General features: G+C 40.2%; 1 protein-coding gene across 9 annotated transcripts in view; it reads left to right on the forward strand.

Annotated features, from left to right (window-relative positions):
- Window positions 1-27,301, forward strand: part of LOC147348281 (uncharacterized) — a 434,645-nt gene that overhangs the window by 71,595 nt on the left and 335,749 nt on the right. The gene's annotated exons all lie outside the window — the stretch shown is intronic.

A 27,301-nucleotide genomic window follows, 5' to 3' on the forward strand; every position in this document is an offset into this window, starting at 1 on the left:
GTCATTCTGCATTCCAGAACTACCCTCTTCCAGCAGGAGGAAATGCTAAACAAAAGTTGTTTGTAGGAAAGTTGTAAGCAGACCTAAGAAATTTGGATATTATATATTATGTGTCATTGAAAATTTCAGCCAGCGTCATGATCAAATACACTTTAGAAGAAGCACAAAAGAGAGGGATCTGGAGGCAGGAGACCAAAATGTGAGGCACATGCTGTGACCAAGCAAGAAGAGGTGAGGGCAGGGCTAAAGTTAGAGGGGCACTGTTGCTGCCCACCTGTCTCAATATCCCATGCAGGAAGAAGATAGAAAGGTGTTCTGCTGTTTTCTCTTTCTGAACTGGCTGCCGTAATATATACATTTAGAATGTAACATGTGTTAGATTGCTCAGAGATTTGATCAGTATTGTTAAATTGAACTGAGTTAATTTTCTAAAGGAAACAGAATCAAACACAACTAATCATGGACATCAAGGTTTTCAGTTCTCATCTGCAAAATGGGGATAATTGTAGGACCTTCTTTGTAGGGCTGACCTGAGATAATGTCTGCCAAGCATCTGACTCTGTGCTGACCCACAGTAAACATATAGTAAGTGTTATTTATCATTACTAATGGAGAGTTACTAAGCATCTAGTCTGAGCCATTGAATACTAAGCCAGACAATAGAGATAAAGTCATGAAGAGAATGGGGCTTCCCAGGTGGCTCAATGGTAAGGAATCCATCTGCCAAGCAGGAGACCCAGTTTTGATTGCTGGGTTGGGAAGATTCCCCTGGAAAAGGAAATAGCAACCCGCTCCAGTATTCCTGCCTGGGAAAATCCCATGGACAGACATGAGGTTTTGTTCTTGGTGGGCTATAGTCCAACAACTTAGCAACTAAACAACAGCAGCATGAAGATAACAGAGACCTACTCTTCTTAGTCTCATTGTCTACCTGGAGAAAACAGTACATTAAGAAATTATTACAAGAATGGGACAAGTTGAAAAAAAGGGTATGGGGAAGGTGTTAGAAGTTACACAAAAGAATGTTCACCCTCTGACTAGAAGGACAAGGTGTAAGAGTTTTGGGAGAAAAGGCCATTTGCACCTGAGCACAAGACTGCATGAAAGGTATCCCAAGCAGTTGAACAGAGCCTTTGTACCCAAAGCAGATTCTTTGAACCAGCAGCATCAGAATCAGCAGCATTTGGAATGTGTTATTAATATAAATGCAGATTCTTGGAGCCCACCCACACCACACCTAGAATCTGCATTTTAGCAAAAGCTCGGGTGACTTGTGTCTATGTTAAAGCTTGAGAAGCAGTACAGAGATGTAGTCGTGAAAATTAACTTGATCACTATAGAATGTGTTATTTGCTGAATCCAAATGACTCATTTTAAAAATTAAAATATAATGGGTTAAAAATTGGTATTTTCCCTTTCATAATTAATTTTTGAACTAGATTACATTTCAAAAGGAACTTATATGCCTAACTAACCAATGGATCAGAGAAGTTCCCAGGAAAATTAGAAAATCCTTAGATTAATGAAAATAAAAAATAACTTATTAAACTTCTGGGAGACTGCTAAAGGAGTTCCTAAACTATAACACAGGCATTTATTATAGCTGTAAATGCCTATATTATAAGAGAAGAAAGGTTACAAGTCAGTAACATAACTTTCCGTATTAAGACACTGTGGGGAATAAAGAGCTAATTAAACCTAGACCTAGCTAAAAGAAGGAAATTATGAAGAATAGAATGAAAATTAATTTTAAAAAGAATAGAAAAACAATATAAAAATTGTTGAAACAAAAATTTGATTCTTTGAAAAGATCTATAAAATTGATGTGTCTTTTGCTGGAATGATCAGAATGATCAGCAAAAGAGAGAAGACTCAAATTTCTAAAATAAGGGATGATTGCAGAGAGTCAGATGACTAAGCCATTAAGCACAGCACAGGAATGATCAGTAAAGTTCAGGGAACATAGTAAGTATATAATATGTAAAATGTTAAATAAGTGAATGAAAAATGAGGTACCATAAAAATTAAGGTAATTAATGCTATTATAATATTAGAATTTTAAAATGATTCTATGTTATCAGATGGATGTGAAAATTTGAAGTAAATGAAAGAAAAATTCTGTGGGACAGGATTATTGGAGAAAAACCTCAGATAAATATATTCCGGGATGTAGATCCTTGTTAATGTGCAGAAGATTTAACATTATTAAGATGACAACATTCTCCAAACTGATTTTCAGATTCAACAGAATTTTTATAAAAATCCCAACTGGATTTATTTTTTACATAAATTGAAAAACTCAACTTAAAATGAAAAAGACCCAGAATACCCAAACAATCTTGAAAAAGAACAAAAATGTTGAAGTAATACTTGCCAATTTCAAAACTTACTACAAAGCTACAGTAGTGTGCTACTGGCTTAAGGATAGACATAGAACAATAAAATAGAATTGAGAGTCCAGAAAGAAACCTTATATGTATGGTCAATTGATTTTTGTTAGTGCTAAGATAATTCAACAGGGAAAAAAAAATAGTCTTTGTAAGAAAGGGTTCTGGGAGAGCTGTATATTCACATACAAAAAAATGACATTGGACCCCTTCCAAAATGAACTCAAAGTGGATTCTTGACCAAAATATAAGAACAAAAAGTGTTATAAGAAAATTTAGGAGTTAACCTTCACAACCTTGGATCAGGTGGTTTATTTGACATGACATTAAAAGTACAACTGACAAGAAAAAAAAAAGATAAACTGGACTTCATTAAAATTAATTTTTGCACATCAAAGGGCACTTATTTAAAAAGTGAAAAAACAATCCAGAAAAGGACATAATATACTTATAAATTTTACACATATAAAAAATGATCAGAGGGGATTCCATGGTGGCTCAGTGGTAAAGAATCTGCCCGCCAGTGCAGGAGACACAGGTTCAATTCCTGGTCCAAAAGGATGTCTCATGCCATGGAGCACCTAGGCCTGCACACCACAACTATTGAACCTATGTTCTAGAGCCCAGAAATCACAACTGTTGAGTCCACACACAGCAACTGCTGAAGCCCTCGTGCCCTACAGCCGTGCTCTGTAACAAGAGAAACCACTGCAAGGAAAAGCCTACACACTACAACAAAGAGTAGCCCCCACTTGCTACAACAGGAGAAAAGCTGGCACAGCAGTGAAGACCCAGCACAGCCAAAATTAAACAAAATAATTTTTACATGATCAGAGTAGATAATGATTTTCTTAGTGATCATAGGTAAATATTTTAAAAATAATTTTTAAATGATCATAGGTAGATAGTAGTAAACGTTGATAAGAATGGGGAGAAATTGGAGCCCTCATACTTTGCTGATAAGGATATACAGTGGTATAGCCACTTTGAAAAACTTTTCTGAGTTTGTTTTTTTAAAAACAGCCTGTTCCTCAAAATATTAGAAATGGAGTGACCGTGTAACCCAGCAATTCCATTCCTGGGTATATACCCAAGATAATTAAAACATATATGTGAACAGATACTTGCACATGAATAATTATAGGAGAATTATTCATTAAAGCCAAGAATCAGAAACAGTTCAAAAGCTGTTCAGTTGATAAATAGGTAAACAAAATGTCATCTATCCTAGAATGAAATATTATTCAACAGTACAAAGGAATGGTGTGCTGACACATTATGATCACTGAAGTATCTTGATCAGTACCACTGATACTACATCATGAATAAACCTTAAAAGTATTTTAAAGAACCTTTTACAGAAGTTATAAAAGAGCTAGTCACAAAGACTACATACTGTATGACTCCATTTATATGAAATGTCCAGAATAGATATATCTATGAAGTGGGGATAGATTAATAGTTACCAAGGGCTAGGAGAGACTGGGGAAAATTAATGACATCTAATGGGTTTGGGATTTCTTTGGGGGTGACAGAAATATTCTAATATTGATTGTGCCAATGATTGCAGAGCTGTAATATGCTTAACACCATTGAATTACTGTATACGTCATTTGAAAAAATTATATGATACATATTATAGCTGCATAAAGCTGTTTTTTAGAAATACATCTATATGAAATAAGTTCTTATTTTGATGTCTGTGAACCTGTAGTCTAGAGCTATCTGTCCAGTCTAGGCTAGTGGCTACCATATTAGTGCAGATAGAAAACATTTTCCTTCTAGGAACGTGTTACAGAAGTACTGGTCTGGAGCACACACTGTAGAGTATTCAGATCCATGAAAACCTGAAAATGGAGGATAGGAAACTTTGAGGATACTTGAGTCTTTTTCTGGAAAGAGGTGCATGGCTTTCAAAGAAGTTAAGTACCAAAGTCAGGAGATGCAGTTTCAATCTCTGCGTCAGAAAGATCCCCTGAAGAAGAAAATGGCAACCCACTGCAGTATTCTTGCCTGGAGAATCCCATGGACAGAGAAGCCTGGCAGGATGTCATAGAAGCCACGGAGTCGCAAGTAGTTGGACACGACTGAGCACACATACACACAAGTACCATTGTGAACATAGCATTTTCTTACATCCCTGAACTGAACAAAGTAATTCCCTACTAGTCTTGTACTGCAGTGAAATTTTGTTTTATTTGAGAGCCTGAGTTTACTAGATATTGAAGAATCTAGAGCATAATTTTGTTAAATCTGCATTGCTTTTACCTGAAAAACCAAAGATTCCATTAAAATCTCCTTAAAGTATTATTTCTCTCTTCATAGAAATGATTATCACAAAAAGCAGTAAAAATTATGTCAGAGGCAGTACTTAGTGTGGGTCAGATGGACATCAATCCATGAAAGAAAGTGAAAGCAAAGGTCGTATTGAATTTGATCTGACAAGAAGGTCATCAGAGTGATGAGTGATAATGATGAGAACAGGCACAGTGGTGGAGGGCCCCAGCATGGACAACTGGAGGGATCTCTGACTGCATTGAGGAGGTCTAGGTGCCTGAGCAAAGCCCCTCTTTAGAGTCTCGTGCTCTAGAATGAAGGTGAATCCCATGGTATCCCTGAGAAAGGTCATGGCAAATCACACATTATTGTGGAGATGCAAAGACATAAAACTGGAACTCTTTGATTTCATCTGGCATCCAATTCAACCACCAGCTTGACTGAAAAAAATTGAAATCTGCCCTCACAGCTGTCCCTACCAGTGTTTCTAAAATATCAACACCTGGCATCCCACAGTTGCTCTCTCAACGAGGAATTATTGCTTTGACTAAAGGACTAAAGCATGGCCACACCAAGCACATGTGACAGTGGCTGACAAATGGCTTATGTCAAATTCTCTGGAGATAAATATGTAACCCCTCCTGAGTAGACAGCACAGATGGATCCTCATACAGGGTCAGTCTCTAGTCCAAGCCAGCGGTGGTTGCTGGCTGAAAAGATTTCTGCTTAGGTCACATACCTCTAGCTTTTACCTCTCAATGACAGGGAGCCACTATTTCTGATGGCAACCTTCCTTCCCTCTAAATCATACCCCCAGGAAGACCCAGACAATCAGATCAGATTTGCAGTCACCAGGTTTGCCAGTGGCATCAGGTATCATGTACATACACAGTAGTATCAACAATTCCTAACAATGCCGTTTAAAGGGGTAAAAATGCTTTTTTCCTTTTGGCATAATACTCAGTTAATATTTCAAAGTTCTCAAGAAACCACTGTCTGCCTTCTTTTTACTTCAGATTCTTCTTTAATCTGTTAACATGGCAGAGAAGTTGAAAAGATGAACTATAAGACACTTAGATGTAAACCTGAATTTGCCACTCTAGCTATGTGACCCTGGACACAGACTCAGTTATTCTGAGTCTGTTTTTTAATCAGGAAAAATGGAATAGTAATAGGTGCTATTTTAAAGGGCGGTAGAATCAAATGTTGTGGTTTAAGTATGATTCACAACAGTCCCTGGCTTAGTGTCAGAGCTCTGGAGTTGGCAAGCTGAAGTTTGTCAACTAATCAATTTCCATATATTACCTTATTTAATCTTAATCTAAACCTTAATACCAATGGCTAAATTCAGAATTATTGAGCAAAGAATGTCTTCTGATGTTATTTTTGAAAGAAAAACCATATTAATATAGAGATATGTACAGGGGATTCTCCAGGCAAGAATACTTGAGTGGGTTGCCATGCCCTCCTTCAGGGATCTTCCCGACCCAGGGATTGAACCCACATCTCTTACATCTCCATTGGCAGATGGGTTCTTTACCACTAGTGCCACCTGGGAAGCCCTGTGTATCTTAGTAATGTTTATGTTTGTTTATCTGTTTTCATGATACTTGGAAGAAGTAACCTTTTTCCATCAATTATGCTCTCCCATCCTGTCTGGTGTCAGCTACAAATTGGCACTTACCAAGAACATTGCCAGTGACTGAACAGCAAAGGCATTTGCCATCTGCTTTTATGGAGAACCCTGCTTCTATAGCTGTTGACCTTCAGCAACCCTTGAGGGAGTTCAGGGTGGAGTGAGGCATTCTGTGCTCCAGGGGAGCTATTCCAAATCCTGAAAGATGATGCTGTGAAAGTGCTGCACTCGATATGCCAGCAAATTTGGAAAACTCAGCAGTGGCCACAGGACTGGAAAAGGTCAGTTTTCATTCCAATCCCAAAGGCAATGCCAAAGAATGCTCAAACTACCACACAATTGCACTCATCTCACACGCTAGTAAAGTAATGCTCAAAATTCTGCAAGCCAGGCTTCAGCAATATGTGAACCGTGAACTTCCTGATGTTCAAGCTGATTTTAGAAAAGGAAGAGGATCCGGAGATCAGAAATCAAATTGCCAACATCTGCTGGATCATGGAAGAAACAAGAGAGTTCCAGAAAAGCATCTATTTCTGCTTTATTGACTATGTCAAAGCCTTTGACTGCGTGGATCACAATAAACACTGGAAAATTCTGAAAGAGACGGGAATACCAGACCACCTGATCTGCTTCTTGAGAAATTTGTATGCAGGTCAGGAAGCAACAGTTCGAACTGGACATGGAACAACAGACTGGTTCCAAATAGGAAAAGGAGTTCGTCAAGGCTGTATATTGTCACCCTGTTTATTTAACTTCTATGCAGGTACATCATGAGAAACGCTGGACTGGAAGAAACACAAGCTGGAATCAAGATTGCCGGGAGAAATATCAATAACCTCAGATATGCAGATGACACCACCCTTATGGCAGAAAGTGATGAGGAACTAAAAAGCCTCTTGATGAAAGTGAAAGAGGAGAGTGAAAAAGTTGGCTTAAAGCTCAACATTCAGAAAACAAAGATCATGGCATCCGGTCCCACCACTTCATGGGAAATAGATGGGGAAACAGTGGAAACAGTGTCAGACTTTATTTTTCTGGGCTCCAAAATCACTACAGATGGTGACTGCAGCCATGAAATTAAAAGATGCTTACTCCTTGGAAGGAAAGTTGTGACCAACCTAGATAGCATATTCAAAAGCAGAGACATTACTTTGCCAACAAAAGTTCATCTAGTCAAGGCTATGGTTTTTCCTGTGGTCATGTATGGATGTGAGAGTTGAACTATGAAGAAGGCTGAGCGCCAAAGAATTGATGCTTTTGAACTGTGGTGTTGGAGAAGACTCTTGAGAGTCCCTTGGACTGCAAGGAGATCCAACCAGTCCATTCTGAAGGAGATCAGCCCTGGGATTACTTTGGAAGGAATGATACTAAAGCTGAAACTCCAGTACTTTGGCCACCTCATGAGAAGAGTTGACTCATTGGAAAAGACTCTGATGCTGGGAGGGATTGGGGGCAAGAGGAGAAGGGGACAACAGAGGATGAGATGGCTGGATGGCATCACTGACTCGATGGACGTGAGTCTGGGTGAACTCCGGGAGTTGGTGATAGACAGGGAGGCTTGGCATGCTGTGATTCATGGGGTCGCAAAGAGTCGGACACGACCGAGCAACTGATCTGATCTGATCTGTTTTTCGGAACAGATCTTATGATCTCAATCCTTACATCTCATATGGAGAAAAACATTAAATCCCTTCATGGTGACATCAGATCCTCATGACTAACAAAAAAACCTTTTGAATAATGATTGCTTAATGGTATTGAACTCATCCTTCACCAAAACCTTATATATTGACCTTCCCCCACTGCCACTTTGGAGCAGTCTCTCAGAGCTATCTGAGGTGCTGCCTCCCAGGCTGCAGTCCTCAGTCATTTCATTTCAGTTCAGTTCAGTCACTCAGTCGTGTCCGACTCTTTGAGACCCCATGAATCGCAGCACGCCAGGCCTCCCTGTCCATCACCAACTCACATGTCCATCGAGTCGGTGATGCCATCCTGCCATCTCATCCTCTGTTGTCCCCTTCTCCTCCTGCCCCCAATCCCTCCCAGCATCAGAGTCTTTTCCAATGAGTCAACTCTTCACATGAGGTGGCCAAAGTATTGGAGTTTCAGCTTTAGCATCAGTCCTTCCAATGAACACCCAGGAGATCAGTCCTCATTTTGCCCCAAATAAAACTTAACTCGCAACTCTCAAGTTGTGCATCTTTTTTAGTCAACACTTGGAATTTAACTGCAAATACAATTGATCAGAATCATTTGATAGTTAGCCTTTCACCTTATGAACTGATCCTTCTGCTCAGCTCACGGCCACTGACCACAGGATTGAGAAATGATGTCAGTATGTTTCAAGAGTAAGCTCTAGAACAAGGAAAAAAGAGATCAGGAATAGCTTTAGGAAATCTATGGTTTGGGTGGCTTTTGTAAGTCAGAGGAGTATAAGATGAGGAAATATGTTGAAAAGACAAATACATTTTAGGACTCTAACTGTTTATTTCAACTGAGAGATGTATTTTTCCTTTGCTCTTCTTTAGTGATACAGCTAAGTCTTGAAACCATGAAGTTTGAACAGTTGCCAACAAAATAATGCAATAAGCTTTATGATTAATTTTGCTTCAACACAGAGTTCCTTTGAAGATCCAAATTAATCTAAAACTCATTTATTAATAGCTAAGAATTAAATTACACTTGTTGCTGACCTCCTTGGGGTTGGTCCATAACTAGATTTCAGTTAAATGACAGAGGAGTTCTCTAATAATCCTGACTTTTGGAGATCTCCCCTTGAGTGGTAAGATCATTACAGGCAGCATATGAAACATACTATAACATTCATACTCTGAGAATTCAAGGAGTCATGTCGGAACTCAACTCCAGCTTACCCATCCATATGAGGAAAAAGTCTTTATAGAAAGAAGAGGTCTTAAGGTGCATCTACGCAATTCCTCAGTAATTTCTAAAGCTTATCTTTTTTTCATTTAAAACCTCAAACCCTGGCTTAGAAAATACTCAAAGACCCTCCGCTCCTTAATATTATAGAAATGAAATATGCTCCGAGAGGGGAAGTAACTTACCCAAGGACACATACTCTTTTCATGGCTGAGCTGGGTCTGCTGGTAACGTCTCCTGATTCTTGACTCAGTGCTCAGTTCAATTAATGAAGGCTGCATAGAGAGTTTGGGGGACATTTATTATAAATTTATAATGTGCTATTTTTCTATATAAAATATGACCACATGGACTTTCATCAGCAGGTTTATTTGAGATTTTGTTTCTTTTTTTTTTTTTTTGACCTTGTTTATCCATCCTATATATTACCAGTATACATCTGCTAATCCGAACTCCCAGTCCATCTCCCCCCACTTCCCCTTGGCAACCACCAGTCTATTCTCTGTGTCTCTGATTTTGTTTCTGTTTCATAGATAGGTTCATTAGTGTCATATTTTAGACTACACATATAAGTAATATCATATGGTGTTCGTCTTTCTGGCTTAGTTCAGTTAGTATGATCTCTGGTGGATTCATTTGCTGCAAACAGCATTATTTTGTTCTTTCCTTATGGCTGAGTATTCCAAGTGTCTGGAGAAGGAAATGGCAACCCATTCCACTGTTCTTGCCTGGAGAATCCCATGGACAGAGGAACCTGGAGGGCTACAGTCCATAGGGTCGCAAGAGTCGGACATGATTTAGTGACTAAACCACCACTATTCCATGTATATATGTATGTGTGTGTATACACACACACACACACACACATATACGCCACATATGTTCTTTACCCGTTCACCTGTTGATGGACCTTTAGGTTGTTTCCATGTTTGGCCACTGTGAGTAGCATGTGAGCAGGTTTCTTTGAATCCTATCTGAACTCCCCTTTATAGCCAACAGAGTGCTTTGCTAAAATGACTTGAGATAAGTGTAGTTCAATATTAACTGGTCTATAGAAGGAAATGGCAATCCACTCCAGTGTTCTTGCCTAGAGAATCCCAGGGATGGGGGAGCCTGGTGGGCTGCCGTCTCTGGGGTCGCACAGAGTCGGACACGACTAAAGCAACTTAGCAGCAGCAGCATAGAATAACTGAGTATGTAATTTTGGTGTTCCAGTTAGGGTTTTTTTGTTACAAGCAGCAGAAACTGGGAAGCCCAGGCTCGAAATGAATTTGTGGAGGCAACAGTGAAGAACAACACTCAAAGGCACTCATCAGGGTTCTGGAGATCCAGGTAGTAGAACTGAATTAACACCTTCTCCAAGTGGGTATGCAGTTTATGTTGATATTAATGGGCTTTTTGTTTGTTCTTTATTTTGAAAAGGTTTTGTCCTTGCGTTGCTCTGCTCAAGATTTGAATTCCCAAGACAATGACTCCAGATGGTATAACTCAAGCCACTTGTCTGCCCCTAGATATCAAAACAAGACTGAGAATCTTGAGAGTAGAAAGTATTAGACACTTTAATAGAAGTTCAGGATGCCATTACCAGTGGAGGAGCTAAAGGGTCCTGGGCAACAAAATCAGCACCACCACCCTTGGCTTCCTTTTAGGGTGGTCATCCAGTTCTCTTGGTGAGGCCTCCCAAGGTTCAGGCATCTTTAGTTCAAACGTATCTTCTAGACTTCCCTGTAGCTCAAATTGTAAAGAATCTACCTGCAGTGCAGGAGACCCAGGTTTGATTCCTGGGTCCTGGAAAGATCCCCTGGAGAAGGAGATGGCAACCCACTCCAGTTTTCTTGCCTGGAGAGTCCCATGGACAGGGGAGCCTGGGAAGCTACAGTCCGTGGGGTCACAAAGAGTCAAACATGACTGAGTAAGACTACTATCTTTTAAAAGATAACACATGAGACTTCCCTAGTGGTCCAGTGGTTAAGAATCCACCTGCCAGTGCAGGGGACACGGGTTCAACCCCTGTCTGGGAAGATCCCACATATCACAGAGCAAACTAAGCCCATGTTCCACAACTGAGAAGCCACCATAATGAGAAGCCCATAAACAAATAAATAAATATTAAAAAAGAGAATATAACACCTGAGGAGAGGGACCACATTTTTGTTTGTCATTTATGTCCTTTGCCACCACCCGTCTCCTTTCCTGAGCCACAAAAAGGACTTACTGGTCACTTAATATTTTATTGATTTTGGACTGAACCACTTCAACTAAACTCACCTTCCTGTTGCCATGAGTTGGCTCATGATCTCATGGAATATGAGAGCTGGGAGAGCAACTTTGTGGATAATTGAAGTAAATATGGTAGAATCTGCAATGCCCTGTAAGCATAGCAGTTAATGTGCTGGTACCCTCATGATTGGTGCCAGGAGGAATGGAAAGCACTTGTGGTACCCCCACCCCCACGCCGTTCACTGCAGCATTAGTCACAGTAGCCAAGTATAGAAACAGCCTAAGTGTCTGTCAGATAGCCTTATGTCTATCTATCCCTTGGATAGATGGATAAAGAAGATGTAGGGTGTTGTATATGTGTGAGAGAGAGCGTGTGTGTGAACATGCATGTGTGTGTGTGATATTCAGCCAGAGAAAAGAAGGAAGTCCTGTTGTTGGCAACCAGATAGGTGGAACTTGAGGGCATTATGCTAAGTGAAGTGAGTCAGGCAGAGAAAGACAAGTATTGTCCGATTTCAAATATATATGGAATCCAAAAAGGGCAAACTTAGAGAAACAGAGAGTAGAAGGTGAGTTACCAGGAGCTGTGGGGTAAGGGAAGTGGGAAATGTTGATTAAAAAGTGCAAACTTCCTGTTAGAAGAGGAAAAGTTCTGGACATCTAAGGCACAGTGTTGTAATTATAGTCACCAGTGCTGAATTATATGTTTGACAGTTGCCAAGAGAGTAGATCTGAAATGTTGTCACCATAAGTAAAGGGTAATTGTATAATGCAGTGGAGGAAAGCATCAGTTAATGCTGTGGTGTAATCACATTGCACATTTATCAAATCAGTACAGTCGTATGCCTTAAAATACACAATGTTGAATGTCAATTATATCTCATTCAAACTGAGGTGAATGGGAAGCATGTGTCCTAGAGCCAGATTACCCAAGTTTGAGGAGGTTCTGCCACTAACCAGCATGTACCATTAGGCAGGTTACCTAAACGCTGTACCTTAAAAATGAGGTTAAATAATCATCGATTTTATATTGTCATGAGGAATAAACAGTTTAATATATGAAGAGTGGTTGATGGTAACAGTTACCATCACCGTTATCAGGAAATGTCAGATAACACTGACATTTTGTTGAAGATGGGTGGCTTTTTCCAGCTTTTGAGGACCTTGTTAGAATGGTGACAGAAGATTGATTGTAATATAAAGACAGTGTTTAGCAATTTAGTAATGTATTCGGTACTGTTGAGTAATGCATTCAGAATTTGTGCTAAAAATTTTCTTTTTTCTTTGTGTCTCTTAAACACTTGCTCAGAAGTTGCCTTTGCAATTTTCACTTTCTTTATAAATACAAAACTTCTGAGCAGACTCAGCTGAACTCAAGAGTCCACATTTATTTCTAAGCACTTGAATCTGCATTTATAATGGCTACACTTTTAATCAGGGAATTGTCTAGCGGTTATTCACTGCCCATTCATCAGTGTGCCTCCTTAAAAGGTGACAAATGGTGGTCTCTTTGAAGTTTCAAAGAGGCCAGTTTAATCTGGGACTTTTGTGGCTTTGTTAGGGAAATTGAATGCCCAGAGTTGTTCTTTGGCTTTCCCCAGTCGCTCAGAGGTCGTGGGAAAGGAGATGTGAGAGCGTCAGTGTGATCCATCATCGCTCGACGAAACCACGTGCTCTCAGGGCACAGTGTTCTGACTGATGGCACTCACTTTCTCTGCCTCTCTGTGAGCCGACTCACGGGCAAGTAAAGACAACGGTGACTCTGAGCAGGAAAGCTAATACATGGTCACACCCGGTGTTGCAGCTGTCCCCACCTGCTCATAGAAGTTGAGCTTTACTGTGTCTGCTCCAATGCAGCTTCCTCCTTCTTTCCTTGGGTCTTTACTTTTCCTGTATCAGCAGTACAGGCTAACATAGCTGCGTCAGTTAATCCTTTTTAATCCATGTTAGACAAAGCACAGCCCCTTCTACAACAAAGTGCATGAATGGCCAGGTGAGGATCTATGTCCTGCAGATGTTAATGCCCAGGGCAGGTTTTACACAATGAACTTCATTACACAGTAAATGTTCTTATTCTCTAGGAATTGATGTTGGACACACCTAAGTCTTTTTGTTAGTGATTAGCATGGGAGGGAGCCTTCCTTGAGACCCAGAGAGGGAGGAAACTTTTACCTTAGAGGCAGAAAAATACCTGGAAAGTATGTGAAATGGGTATTTGGAAAATGTGTCCAGTTGTGACAACTGCAGAAATACCTTCATGCCTCCAGAGAACAACCTCCTTCTCTTCAGTGTGTATCTCATACATCATTCAGCATTTACTTCGACTTCTGTTTGTCCTCTGTGCAAAGCCCCTGGGAAATAGAATCAGATTCACCCCTGACCCTGTCTTCATTTTGTCCAGAGAAAGTTGATGAGAAGGCAAGTATACTGATAATTGTATAAAGAGGTTAGAGCCTCCCTATTCCTAGGGTGGTCCCTTGGGAAGCTGTTAGAAGTTTAGAAGCTCAGACCCACCCAGAACCTACTGAGAGTCACATGTTTACAAGATTCAAAGGTGATTCACATGCACATTAAAATGCTGACAAGGGCATGCACAGTCTACTAGGTAAGAAAACATAAATTTGTACATTATTTAGGAGACTCTTGTCAAAAGTCCAAACCCTCTTAAGGTTCGCATTCCCCAGGTTACAAACCTCTGGCTCACAGAAATGGTAAACAGAGTAACTACTTTTTGTATTGCATATTGAAGGTTTTACTCCATGCCAAGAATTTTACTGAGCAATTTGAATATTATATTGCTTAATCTTAGCCACTGTACTATCTGGTAGGTCTTTACTATCACCATTTTAAAGAAGAGTAAACTGAAAGAGACGTTTTTAATTTGTCCAAGACCATGGACCAGTAAGAATCAAAAGTGAAAATCAAATGCCGACCTGTGTGACTCCAGCACGCATGCCCTCAACACTATGCATACTGTCTCCCCAGAGTAAAATATTACCTTTAAAAATAAGGTGAAAAATGTGCTTAATGCCACTAAATTGTACACTTAAAACAGTTAAAATAGTAAATTTTACATTATGTATATTTTACTACAGTAAAAAGATCAAAGACCAAGACTATATACTCACACAGAATAAGATGTTTAGAAATATTCAGAGTTTCCAAGTCCCTCTAGACTCTCTGATTCACCAACCCCCTTTTTCTAAAAGGTAATGAAATAACCAAACCAAAATTTATGCACCTTTGCCCCTTGTTGACCACATTTGGAAACCCTAACTGCATACTGGTCAAACCACAGATCATCCAAAGTACTCATGTACCATTTTCAACATAGCCTTTGAACTTGTGGTTACCCTCTAATAGGCCACAGATTTGAGATATTCTTGAAGGTCCTACAAAGTACAGAACTTTTAAAGAAATGTCATTGTTCCTTATTCTATCCTTATATACCAGTATGGAAAATCCTGTTGAAAAACAACCTTTAAGTGTCATCTTCCCAGTCCTAAAAGCCACGTAGAGTGTTTTCAGAACACAGACTGTAGAGTTCAAATCTTGCATCTGCTGCCTTTTATTTGTGTGATCCAGGGCAGGTTTTAATCCTGTTACGTCTCTCACCCCCCAATCTCAAAAACAGGGAATAATAGTAAGATATGGCTTCTGGGGTGGTTGTGAGGATTAAACAAAATAAAACAAGTAATTGTTTTTGTGGGAAACCTGGTCCATGCTGAGCAAGCATTGAATATATGCTTGTGTTGATGATGAAGGTGGTAATGATCTTCAGATTTATTCAGAGTCTGAAGATTTTCCTGAATCATTTTGGTGTGGCATCTCATGTCATGCTGTCTTTGATAATCCATGCTCATGACCATGATTTTTGTGTTATCTTTATTATTGACAGAATGAGCCCCTTTTCAGAGGTATAACTGAAATGTGCCCACAAGCACATATCATATTTAAGGTGAATGATCTTTGAGTTTTGAAGTATGTATATACCCATGTAACCATCACTACAAGTAAGATAATAAGCTTGTCCATCACCCCCAGAGTTTGCTTGTACCCCTTTGGCATCACTCCCTCTTTCTCTCCACCATTGTTTCTCTCCAGGCAATCACTGACCTGCTTTCTCACAGAATTTTCTTGAGGCATACTAAGGCACACTGGGGTTTCTGTATTTTCTTTTTGACAGAGCACATCATTTTGTTTTCCTCTTAAATTTTATTACATATTAAACTTCTTTTAAAAATGAGAGAGTTTTTTGATGCATAGATGTCCAGAAATGATATAATAGATTTTCTAGATGAATAAATCAAACATGCCAACATCTCCTCACTTTGCATTCCTCTTAGTTATCCTGTCACATACAGATTCTACTGGCATTGTTTGTGTTGCTTGCTATTTTGACAACAGTCTTCTCCTTACCCAATACATTTTTGTTTCAGTATTACAATGCAGTATCATTTTAGACATTTTAGGCAACTTTAGGTGTTCAAGTTTCAGCTAAGATTCAAATGATCATGGTAAGTGAGGTATAATTTCTAGAAATGAATCCGTTCACATTTAATATGTGAGGGAATATGTCATAATGTATTCCTCTTCCTTAAAGGTTTCTTTTTTTTTTCATTTTTTAAAATTTATTTTAATTGGAGGCTAATTACTTTACAATATTGTAGTGGTTTTGCCATACATTGACATGAATCAGCCATAGGTACACATGTGTTCCCCATCCTGAACCCCCTTCCCACCTTCCTCCCTATCCCATCCCTCTGGGTCATCCCAGTGCACCAGCCCTGAGCACCCTGTCTCATGCATCAAACCTGGACTGGCGATCTGTTTCACATATGATAATATACATGTTTCAATGCTATTCTCTCAAATCATCCCAACCTCGTCTTCTCCCACAGAGTCCAAAAGACTGTTCTATACATCTGTGTCTCTTTTGCTGTCTCACATATAGGGTTATCGTTACCATCTTTCTAAATTACACATATATGCATTTGTATACTGTACTGGTGTTTTTCTTTCTGGCTTACTTCACTCTGTATAATAGGCTCCAGTTTCATCTACCTCATTAGAACTGATTCAAATGTATTCTTTTTGATGGCTGAGTAATATTCCATTGTGTATATGTATCACAGCTTTCTTATCCATTCATCTGCTGATGGACATCTAGGTTGCTTCCATGTCCTGGCTATTATAAACAGTGCTGTGATGAGCATCAGGGTACATGTGTCTCTTTCAATTCTGGTTTCCTTGATGTGTATGCCCAGCAGTGGGATTGCTGGGTCATATGGCAGTTCTATTTCCAGTTTTTTAAAGAATCCCCACTGTTCTCCATAGTGGCTGTACTAGTTTGCATTCCCACCAACAGTGTAAGAGGGTTCCCTTTTCTCCACACACTTTCCAGCATTTATTGCTTGTAGACCTTTGGATAGCATCCATTCTGACTGGTGTGAGATGGTACCTCATTGTGGTTTTGATTTGCATTTCTCTGATAATGAGTGATAATTGAGATCTAATCTTACTGCATTGTGGTCAGAAAAGATGATTGGAATGATTTCAATTTTTTTGAATTTACCAAGGCTAGATTTATGGCCCAGGATGTGATCTATCCTGGAGAAGGTTCCATATGCACTTGAGAAAAAGATGAAATTCATTGTTTTGGGGTGAAATGTCCTATACATATCAACTAGGTCTAACTGGTCCATTGTATCATTTAAAGTTTGTGTTTCCTTGCTAATTTTCTGTTTAGTTGATCTATCCATAGGTGTGAGTGGGGTATTAAAGTCTCCCAATATTATTGTGTTACTATTAATTTCCCCTTTCATACTTGTTAGCATTTGCCTTACATATTGCAGTGCTCCTATTTTGGGTGCATATATAATTGTTATATCTTCTTCTTGGATTGACTCTTTGATCATTATGTAGTGTCCTTCTTTGTGTCTTTTCACAGCCTTTATTTTAAAGTCTATTTTATCTGATATGAGTATTGCTACTCCTGCTTTCTTTTGGTCTCCATTTGGGTGAAATACGCTTTTCCAGCCCTTCACTTTCAGTCTGTATGTGTCCCTTGTTTTGAGGTGGGTCTCTTGTAGACAACATATATAGGGGTCTTGTTTTGTATCCATTCAGCCAGTCTTTGTCTTTTGGTTGGGGCATTCAACCCATTTACATTTAAGGTAATTATTGATAAGTATGATCCTGTTGCCATTTACTTTGGTGGTTTTGGGTTTGAGTTTATATACCCTTTCTGTGTTTCCTGTCTAGAGAAGATCCTTTATCATATGTTGAAGAGCTGATTTGGTGGTGCTGAATTCTCTGAGCTTTTGCTTGTCTGTAAAGCTCTTGATTTCTCCTTCATATTTGAATGAGATCCTTGCTGGGTACAATAATCTGGGTTGTAGATTTTTCTCTTTCATCACTTTAAGTATGTTCTGGCCTGAAGAGTTTCTATTGAAAGATCAGCTGTTATCCTTATGGGAATCTCCTTGTGTGTTGTTTGTTGTTTTTCCCTTGCTGCTTTTAATAGTTGTTCTTTGTGTTTAATCTTTGTTAATTTGATTCATATGTGTCTTGGGGTGTTTCACTTTGGGTTTGTTTGGGACTCTGTGGGTTTCTTGGACTTGGGTGACTATTTCCTTCCCCATTTTAGGGAAGTTTTCAATTAATATCTCCTCAAGTATTTTTTCATGGCCTTTCTTTTTGTCTTCTTCTTCTGGGACCTCTATGATTCGAATATTGGGGCATTTAACATTGTCCCAGGGTCACTTGCAAAGCAGTTCCCTGTGTTTATTTTAGCTTCCTCTGTTTGCTGGTCTCTTCGGTGTCTAATTCTGATGCTGGGAGGCGTTGGGGGCAGGAGGAGAAGGGGACAACAGAGGATGAGATGGCTGGATGGCATCACTGACTCGATGGACATGAGTCTGGGTGAACTCATGGAGTTGGTGATGGACAGGGAGGCCTGGCGTGCTGCAGTTCATGGGGTCGCAAAGAGTCGGACACGACTGAGCAACTGATCTGATCTGATCTGATCAGTGTCTAATTTCCGCCCTGACACAAGGAGGCAAAGGTGGTCACTTATTTAGGCTCACTTGTTCAGTCATGCTGTGGGGAACCTCTTTGCAAGTGACAGGTGCAACAGATTAAAATCCTGTAGTTAGCACTGACTACACTGGAAGGGGCCTATAGATCTTGAGAAGTATAAGCCAGATCAAGGAACTATCTGAAACTGAACTGACCCCACACTGCCCACAACAGCTCCAGAGAAATTCCTAGATATATTTTTACTATTATGATTTTTTGAATTTAGAAAATTTAAAAAAATTTTGAGTCCTCTATTACTCAAACAGATTTCACTGGCGTGTGTGGGGAGTGCTCGCAGTGTGTCGGCTGCACTGGGTTTGCCCCCGCTCATGGCACATGCACTTTCCCAGTCTACACTTCTCAGGCTCTGGGTTGCTCTGCTGGGGAACTGTCTGAGGCGGGCCCTGGGTTGCCTGCACTTCCCAGGTCTAAGCTGCTCAGGTTCAGGTCCGAGCAGCTCAGGCAACAAGGTGCTTGGCGAGCAGAGTCTCCCCAGGTGGGGAGTGCATCTTATCACCTCCCCGGTCCCAGCCGCTCGGTTTCGTGGGTGGCAGCGGGCGTGCCTCTCTCAGGTATGTTGTGTCTCTTCTTGGGAGCTGATCTCTGGCTGAGACCCTCCCAGTGGATGTTAGCCGTCCAGAATCCCAAGAAATCTTGGTTAGCAACTGGGAGCCTGGTTGCAGTTTGTTAGAGGATGCCGTCTCTGGGTCCAAGACTGCCCCTTTCCGGCTCTGGCTGCCCACCGCCTGCCTTCCTGTCTCCAGCGGGGGATGGGCCAGTCCGCAACCTGCTAGCTCTGCTCTGGTATTCGCTCCGTTCTTTGTTCTGTGAATGGCCTGGCAGTGCCTTAGGTTAGAGCTTTTCATGGGATAGTTCTCTCTCTCTCTCCTCTCTCTCTTCTCTCTCTCTCTGTCTCTCTCTCTCTGGCTATCCCACTGTTTGGGTTACTATCTTACGATAGTTCCCTCAGATTGCCCTCGGGGCATTCAGGCCCAGTCCTTACTCTAAGCCCCCTCTTGCTGGTGGCGGATGCGAGAGCTAGGAGTTGCAGTTATGTGCGTAATCTGTGGGTTTTATTTATTTATTTATTTATTTATTTATTTTTCCTCCCTGTTATGTTGCCTCTGAGATTCCAAAACTCCCCACAGACCCCCAGTGAGAGTGTTCCCTGGTGTTTGGAAACTTCTCTTTTTTTTTTTAATACTTTTTTTTTTTTAACTTTACAATATTATATTGGTTTTGCCATATATCAACATGAATCCGCCACAGGTATACACGTGTTCCCCATCCTGAGCCCTCCTCCCTCCTCCCTCCCTGTACCATCCCTCTGGGTCGTCCCAGTGCACCAGCCCCAAGCATCCAGTATCGTGCATTGAACCTGGACTGGCAACTCGTTTGATACATGATATTATACATGTTTCAATGCCATTCTCCCAAATTATCCCACCCTCTCCTTCTCCCACAGAGTCCAAAAGACTGTTCTATACATCAGTGTCTCTTCTGCTGTCTCGCATATAGGGTTATCGTTACCATCTTTTTAAATTCCATATTTATGTGTTAGTATACTGTACTGGTGTTTTTCTTTCTGGCTTACTTCACTCTGTATAATAGGCTCCAGTTTCATCCACCTCATTAGAACTGATTCAAATGTATTCTTTTTAACGGCTGAATAATATTCCATTGTGTATATGTACCACAGCTTTCTTATCCATTCATCTGCTGATGGACATCTAGGTTGCTTCCATGTCCTGGCTATTATAAACAGTGCTGCGATGAACATTGGGGTACACATGTCTCTTTCAGTTCTGGGGAAACTTGTCCTCTTTTAAGACTCCCTTCCCAGAACGGATCTCCATCCCTACCTCTTTTGTTTCTCTTTTTATATTTTATATTTTGTCCTACCTCCTTTCGAAGACAATGGGCTGCCTTTCTGGGTGCCTGATGTCCTCTGCCAGCATTCAGAAGTTGTTTCGTGGAATTTGCTCAGCATTCAAATGTTCTTTTGATGAATTTGTGAGGGAGAAAGTGGTCTCCCTGTCCTATTCCTCTGCCATCTTAGGACTGCCTCCTGAAGGTTTCTTTTAACATTAATTATATGATACAGCTCAATTTCTAGAATGTTAAATGTGGAAAGAAAGAGTTTCATCTTAGAACCCAATAAACGTGATGACCATAAACTATTGATATTTTTCTTTAGCTTTTGTGTTGTTTGATTATTTTCTTCCTGTTGAAGAAGAATTATAAATTACTACTTTGCTCTTCATGCCAGGCCTGACATAGAGTTCAAATATGTACAGACACACAGGATTACATAATGCCTTCAGCTCAGTTCAGTCAGTTGCTCAGTTGTGTCCAACTCTTTGTGACCCCATGAATCACAGCACGCCAGGCCTCCCTGTCCATCACCAACTCCTGGAGTTCACTCAAACTCATGTCCATCGAGTCGGTGATACCATCCAGCCATCTCATCCTCTGTCATCCCCTTCTCCTCCTGCCTCCAATCCCTCCCAGCATCAGGGTCTTTTCCAATGAGTCAATTCTTCGCATGAGGTGGCCAAAGTATTGGAGTTTCAGCTTCAGTATCAGTCCTTCCAATGGATATTCAAGACTGATCTCCTTTAGGATGGACTGGTTGGATCTCCTTGCAGTCCAAGGGACTCTCAAGAGTCTTTTCCAACACCACGGTTCAAAAGCATCAATTCTTTGGTGTTCAGCTTTCTTCACAGTCCAACTGTCACATCCATCCATGACCACTGGAAAAACCATAGCCTTGACTAGATGGACCTTTGTTGGCTAAGTAATATCTCTGCTTTTCAATATGCTATCTAGGTTGGTCATAACTTTCCTTCCAAGGAGTAAGTGTCTTTTAATTTCATGGCTGCAGTCACCATCTGCAATGATTTTGGAGCCCCAAAAAATAAAGTCTGACACTGTTTCCATTGTTTCCCCATCTGTTTCCCATGAAGTGATGGGACTGAATGCCATAATCTTAGTTTTCTGAATGTTGAGCTATGATATACTCACACCTTTCTTGGAGTTTCTTTCAGTTTCTTCCTAAGGATGCTATTTCATTTCTGCCTCCTTCAGGCATTTCACGTCAAATTTATTATTCTTTTAACCACTGTTTTTGTGGATTGTGTTAATTTTGTTCTCAAGCGTGTTTTGATAGATGAACTTAAATTACAGTTGACCCTTGAACAGATAGGTTTGAACTTCATGAGTCTGTTTATACATGTTCCCCCCGACCCCCAATAAATTTAACTACTACACCATCCTGCAATGCAGGAGACCTGGGTTCGATCCCTGGGTTGGGAAGATCCCCTGGAGAAGGGAAATGCTACCCTCTCTAGTACTCTGGCCTGGAGAATCCCATGGACTGTGTAGTCCATGGTGTCGCAAAGAGTCAGACACGACTGAGTGACTTTCACTTCACTTCACTTCACACTATCTACAGTTGGTTGATTCTGTGGAACTGCAGATATGGATTCAGATAGAAAGGTCCAGTCATAAGGAAGACATAAACATGAATATGAATATGCCTATTAAGTGAACATCAAAATACATAAAGTAAAAATAGACAGAGTTGGAGCGGTAGACATATCCACTATGGTTTTTCCAGTAGTCATGTACAGATATGAGAGTGTGGTGCTGGAGAAGACACTTGAGAGTACCTTGAACAGCAAGGAGATCCAACCAGTCCATTTTAAAGGAGTCAACCCTGAATATTCATTGGAAGGACTGATGCTGAAGCTGAAGCTCCAATACTTTGGCCACCTGTTGCAAAGAGCCAACTCATTGGAAAGGACACTTGATGCTGGGAAAGATTAAGTGCAGGAGGAGAAGGGGGCAACAGAGGATGAGATGGTTGGATGGCATCACTGGCTCAGTGAACAAGAGTTAGAGCAAACGCTGGGAAGTAGTGAAGGACAAGGAAGCTTGACGAGCTGCAGTCCATGTGGTCAGACATGACTTAGCGACTGAACAGCAACAACAGGTACATCCACAGTTTGTACTTGGATATTTCAGCATTCCTCTTTCAGCAGTTGACAAAACAACTGCATCAGAAATCCAATAAAGATATAGACGATCTGAGCATAATATTAACCCCTTGACCTCGTTGACATTTATGTTCACCCAGCAACAGCAGAACATGCATGCTTTTCAAGTGCACATGTTCATAACATGTACCCCAGCCATATGGTGGCCCATATCACAAGTCTTAAATTTAAAAGAGTTTCAGTCACTCATTATTTTGTGGCCTAACTTAAGATCCCAGACCATGTTCTGTGTGCATCAGAGAAGAGTGTTTATGCTGTTGCTTGCCAGGGTCTAGCCCCGGCTGATCCAGGGTATTCGAAGGAGAGACGGCGTAGGCGAGGATCAGGAAACAACTGCTTAATTAAACGTTAATTAAGGATATAAAGAGTAATAGAATGAGGATAGCTCAGTGAGGAAATTCAGTGGAGAAAAGAGGCTGAATAATTCAGCCAGAAGGTGAGAGAAAGAACAACATGGGGAGACCAAGTTTTGGTGAACAAGGCCCGCACTTTATTTTTCAAAGTAGTTTTTATACCTTAAGTTATGCATAGAGAATAATGGGGGAAGGAGTAGAGTCATGCAGTAAGCCAGGCTTTCTTCCTGCAGACTTGTCATATGCAAAAGTTTAGGTGATTTGCATCATCTTCTGGCCCAGAGGCCTGTTAACATTTTAAGACCCTTTCTTCAGAAAACTTATTTTTCTCTAAAGGTGATTATTCTGAAGTCAGGCGCCAGCCTCCAAAAAGCATTGGATAGAGTTGCATTCCTATAGGGCAAAGGTGAGGTGGGCTCAATCAAGAAAAGAATTAACTCAAGGGTCCAAGGTTACAAACATTGAGGCTACTACTTATATTTCTATACACCCATTATATCAATCAATACACTGCCAAGGACACAGTAGGTAAGGGATATGGAGACTTAGCAGCAAACATTGGCCCAACAAGTGAAAAACCCTTCACCAATACAATTTCTTTTCTTTTCTTTTTTTTTTTTTTATTTTTAAACTTTACATAGTTGTATTAGTTTTGCCAAATATCAAAATGAATCCATCATAGGTATACATGTGCTCCCCATCCTGAACCCTCCTCCCACCTCCCTCCCCATACCATCCCTCTGGGTCGTCCCAGTGCACTAGCCCCAAGCATCCAGTATCGTGCATTGAAACTGGACTGGCATCTCGTTTCATACATGATATTTTACATGTTTCAATGCCATTCTCCCAAATCTCCCCACCCTCTCCCTCTCCCACAGAGTCCATAAGACTGTTCTATACATCAGTGTCTCTTTTGCTGTCTCGTACACAGGGTTATTGTTATCATCTTTCTAAATTCCATATATATGCGTTAGTATACTGTATTGGTGTTTTTCCTTCTGGCTTACTTCACTCTGTATAATAGGCTCCAGTTTCATCCATCTCATTAGAACTGATTCAAATGAATTCTTTTTAATGGCTGAGTAATACTCCATTGTGTATATGTACCATAGCTTTCTTATCCATTCATCTGCTGATGGACATCTAGGTTGCTTCCATGTCCTGGCTATTATAAAGAGTGCTGTGATGAACATTGGGGTACACGTGTCTCTTTCCCTTCTGGTTTCCTCAGTGTGTATGCCCAGCAGTGGGATTGCTGGATCATAAGGCAGTTCTATTTCCAGTTTTTTAAGGAATCTCCACACTGTTCTCCATAGTGGCTGTACTAGTTTGCACCAATACAATTTCTAATCAATCTTTTAACTACTCAAAGGAATCTGTGTTTAGACAGTTTAGAACATCTCCCTCTCAGAGTTGGGAGGCTCTGAACAATCACATGTGGCTGGAAAAACCTATTCAGGCAGGCTAGAGGATTTCCAAAGGAGTTTGTAGGTTGAAACACTGTCACACCCAGGAATTATTAACCTCTTTTTTCAGAGAGAGGTAGTGGGGGACAGCCCCCCGTAAAGTCAGAGGTGTAGGTGAGAGCACAAAGCAGAAAGTAGGCAGACTCTGGTTTTGGGGGCAGATGCTCAAGGATTTCCAGGGGGACTCCAGAGGCTTGATCCCGCCTTTGCGTATGCCGAGCCTCCTTCCTCATGACCTCTGCCACGGGTGGAGTTCCTCACACTGGCTCCTGGCAGTGATAGACTTCCAGTTGAGCTATTCCAGATCCTGAAAGATTATGCTGTGAAAGTGCTGCACTCAATATGCAATATGCCGGGAGATGGCTCCCAGCAGTTGCTCTTGGATGGAGTGTTACACAACCTGTTAGGTCCATTGGATCTAATGTATAGTTTCAGTCCATTGTTTCCTTACAGATATTCTGTCTAGATGATCTCTCCATTGTTGAACATATAGTTGGTTCATTTTTGTAGTTCCATTTTTTTCTGCTTCATTCCCCCTTGTTTTTACTCATTATTAGCATTTTCTTTTATAAACTCTGTTAAACCCAATATCTGAGTCATTTTCGAGTTGGTCCCTGTAGGTTATTTTTTGTCTTGAATGGATCATGTTTTCTCATTTTTTTCATGTGTTGAGTAGTTTTAGGTAGTGTTATAAGCACTATCAAGTAGATGCTGAGAGAGCACATTCTGTTATAATCCTCTGAAGAATATTGATTTTTTCTTTTTTTGAAACAGTGTTTCCCTTGACTGAAGTCAGTCTGTGAAGTCTGTCTCCTCTGGATTGGACTGTAGCTGAAATCCCCATGAACTCTTTTTATAATCTCACTTGGACTTCTTGGTGTCTGCTATATACCTATATGTGTATATGTGTGTATATATACATATACACACACAGTTCAGGGGTCATTTAGAGATTTGGGAAGAATTTTTACATAGAAGTTGGTGCTCTCCCTCTCTGAATCTCTTCTTTGGAAAGTTCCTTCAGCGTTTTCTGGTACTTGTAGTTGCTCTGAAATTTGTCCTCAGATTCTTCAAGCCAGTAAGACTGTGGGTGGTCTATATGAATTTTAACCACCCAGCAAAACACAGTCTAAAGCTTGCCATGAGGTTGGTAGCTATAAAAGATTCAGAAACTCAATAACTACCATTCCCTTCTTTCAAGTAGTGTTTCTCCTCCAATACTTGGTTTTTGGTCATTCTCCAGTGCCTCCAGATACTTGCTTTTAATACTTATATTTTTGCAAAACAATTTGTCTGTTAGGAGCTACTGGTCATTGCTTGAATCAATATCCTTCATCTTTATTTGTCTAAACTTCACAGTATCCCATGGAATAACTTCCAGACTTCCAGCAGCCTGATGATGATCTCACCAGTGGAAACTTAGCAGTGTATATTTAGACAGGTTTTTGGTTCAGATGATGTGTTACGTGTGCATGATCTTACTCTGCTGGCAAGCTGAAAGTACAGTTTTTTCTTCTGCTTCTTATATATCTTTCTGTATCAGCATTCAGGTTCCCCAGATCAGTGTAAAGAGTAGTATGAAATACACATGATGGTAGTCTTTATGTTCTGTCAGTGCAACTTGGTAATTGTGTGATCTTAGGCAAGTGGTCCTGGGCCTCAGTTTCCTCATGTGTAAAATGAAGAAAAATTACCAATTTTTAGTACTTAGAATACTACGGTTAAATGTTAGTTTTATATATATTTTGTATTTATGTAGCTTGATTATACTGATGAATTTACATAGTGTGGAGAATTTAATTATGTAATGATCTGAGCTGAGAGTTTGCCACAAACTGGAGTCAGTCTTGACTCTTGCACTGAAAGATATTTGATATAATATGACCTACATGATATGATTTGATATATGGTGTGATATGATGATATACTTAACTAAAAAAGAAAATAGTTTCCTCTAATGTAGAATGATTTAATTGTGTTTGTCATTGGAGACCAAAGGGAAGGGATGTGTAGGCTCTTTTTTTTTTTTTTTTTTTTTAGGCTCTTGGTCACATTTGGATTTTTGTGAGGTTTTTTTGTTGTTGTTTTTTTTTTAATTTTATTTTTAAACTTTACAAAATTGTATTCGTTTTGCCAAATATCGAAATGAATCCGCCACAGGTATACATATGTTCCCCATCCTAAACCCTCCTCCCTCCTCCCTCCCCATACCATCCCTCTGGGTCGTCCCAGTGCACCAGCCCCAAGCATCCAGTGCATTGAACCTGGACTGGCAACTCGTTTCATACATGATATTATACATGTTTCAATGCCATTCTCCCAAATCTTCCCACCCTTTCCCTCTCCAACAGAGTCCATAAGACTGTTATATACATCAGTGTCTCTTTTGCTGTCTCGTACACAGGTGTAGGCTCTTTGATTTCTCTTCTGTTACTGGTTCAGGGCCAAAGCAGTGGATGAAGAAGTTCTCTGTGTTTGGTCTGGGTTGCACGGAGTGATCCTGGGAAGAAGACTCTAGCCTTGCAGGTTTAAATGCAACAAATCGGGCCTTTTTAGAAACTAGAGGGTGGTGTTGGGGTTATTACAGAAAACGGGATATCTAGGGTTACTCTTTATGATTTCTCACATCCTAGTTAACATTTTAATAAAATATTTAACTGCCAAATTAAATAAATTATGGCAGTAGTATAGTATTAATACACATTTCACGTTGCCTTTTTAATTTTTATTTTATATTGGAATATAGTTGATTAACAATGTTGTGTTATTTTCAGGTATACAGCAAAGTGATTTAGTTATATATATGCATGTATGTATTCTTTTTCAGATTCTTTTCCCATTTAGGTTATTGCAGAGTACTGAGCAGAGTTCCCTGTGCTACACAGTAGGTCCCTGTTGGTTTTCTAATGTAAATAAAGCAGTGTGTGCATATCAGTCTCAACAA

Source organism: Bos grunniens, chromosome 22 (genome assembly GCF_055505025.1).
Source record: "Bos grunniens cultivar Pamir isolate PY7600 chromosome 22, Bosgru_T2T1.0, whole genome shotgun sequence".
In the NCBI taxonomy this organism is placed as follows: domain Eukaryota; kingdom Metazoa; phylum Chordata; class Mammalia; order Artiodactyla; family Bovidae; genus Bos; species Bos grunniens.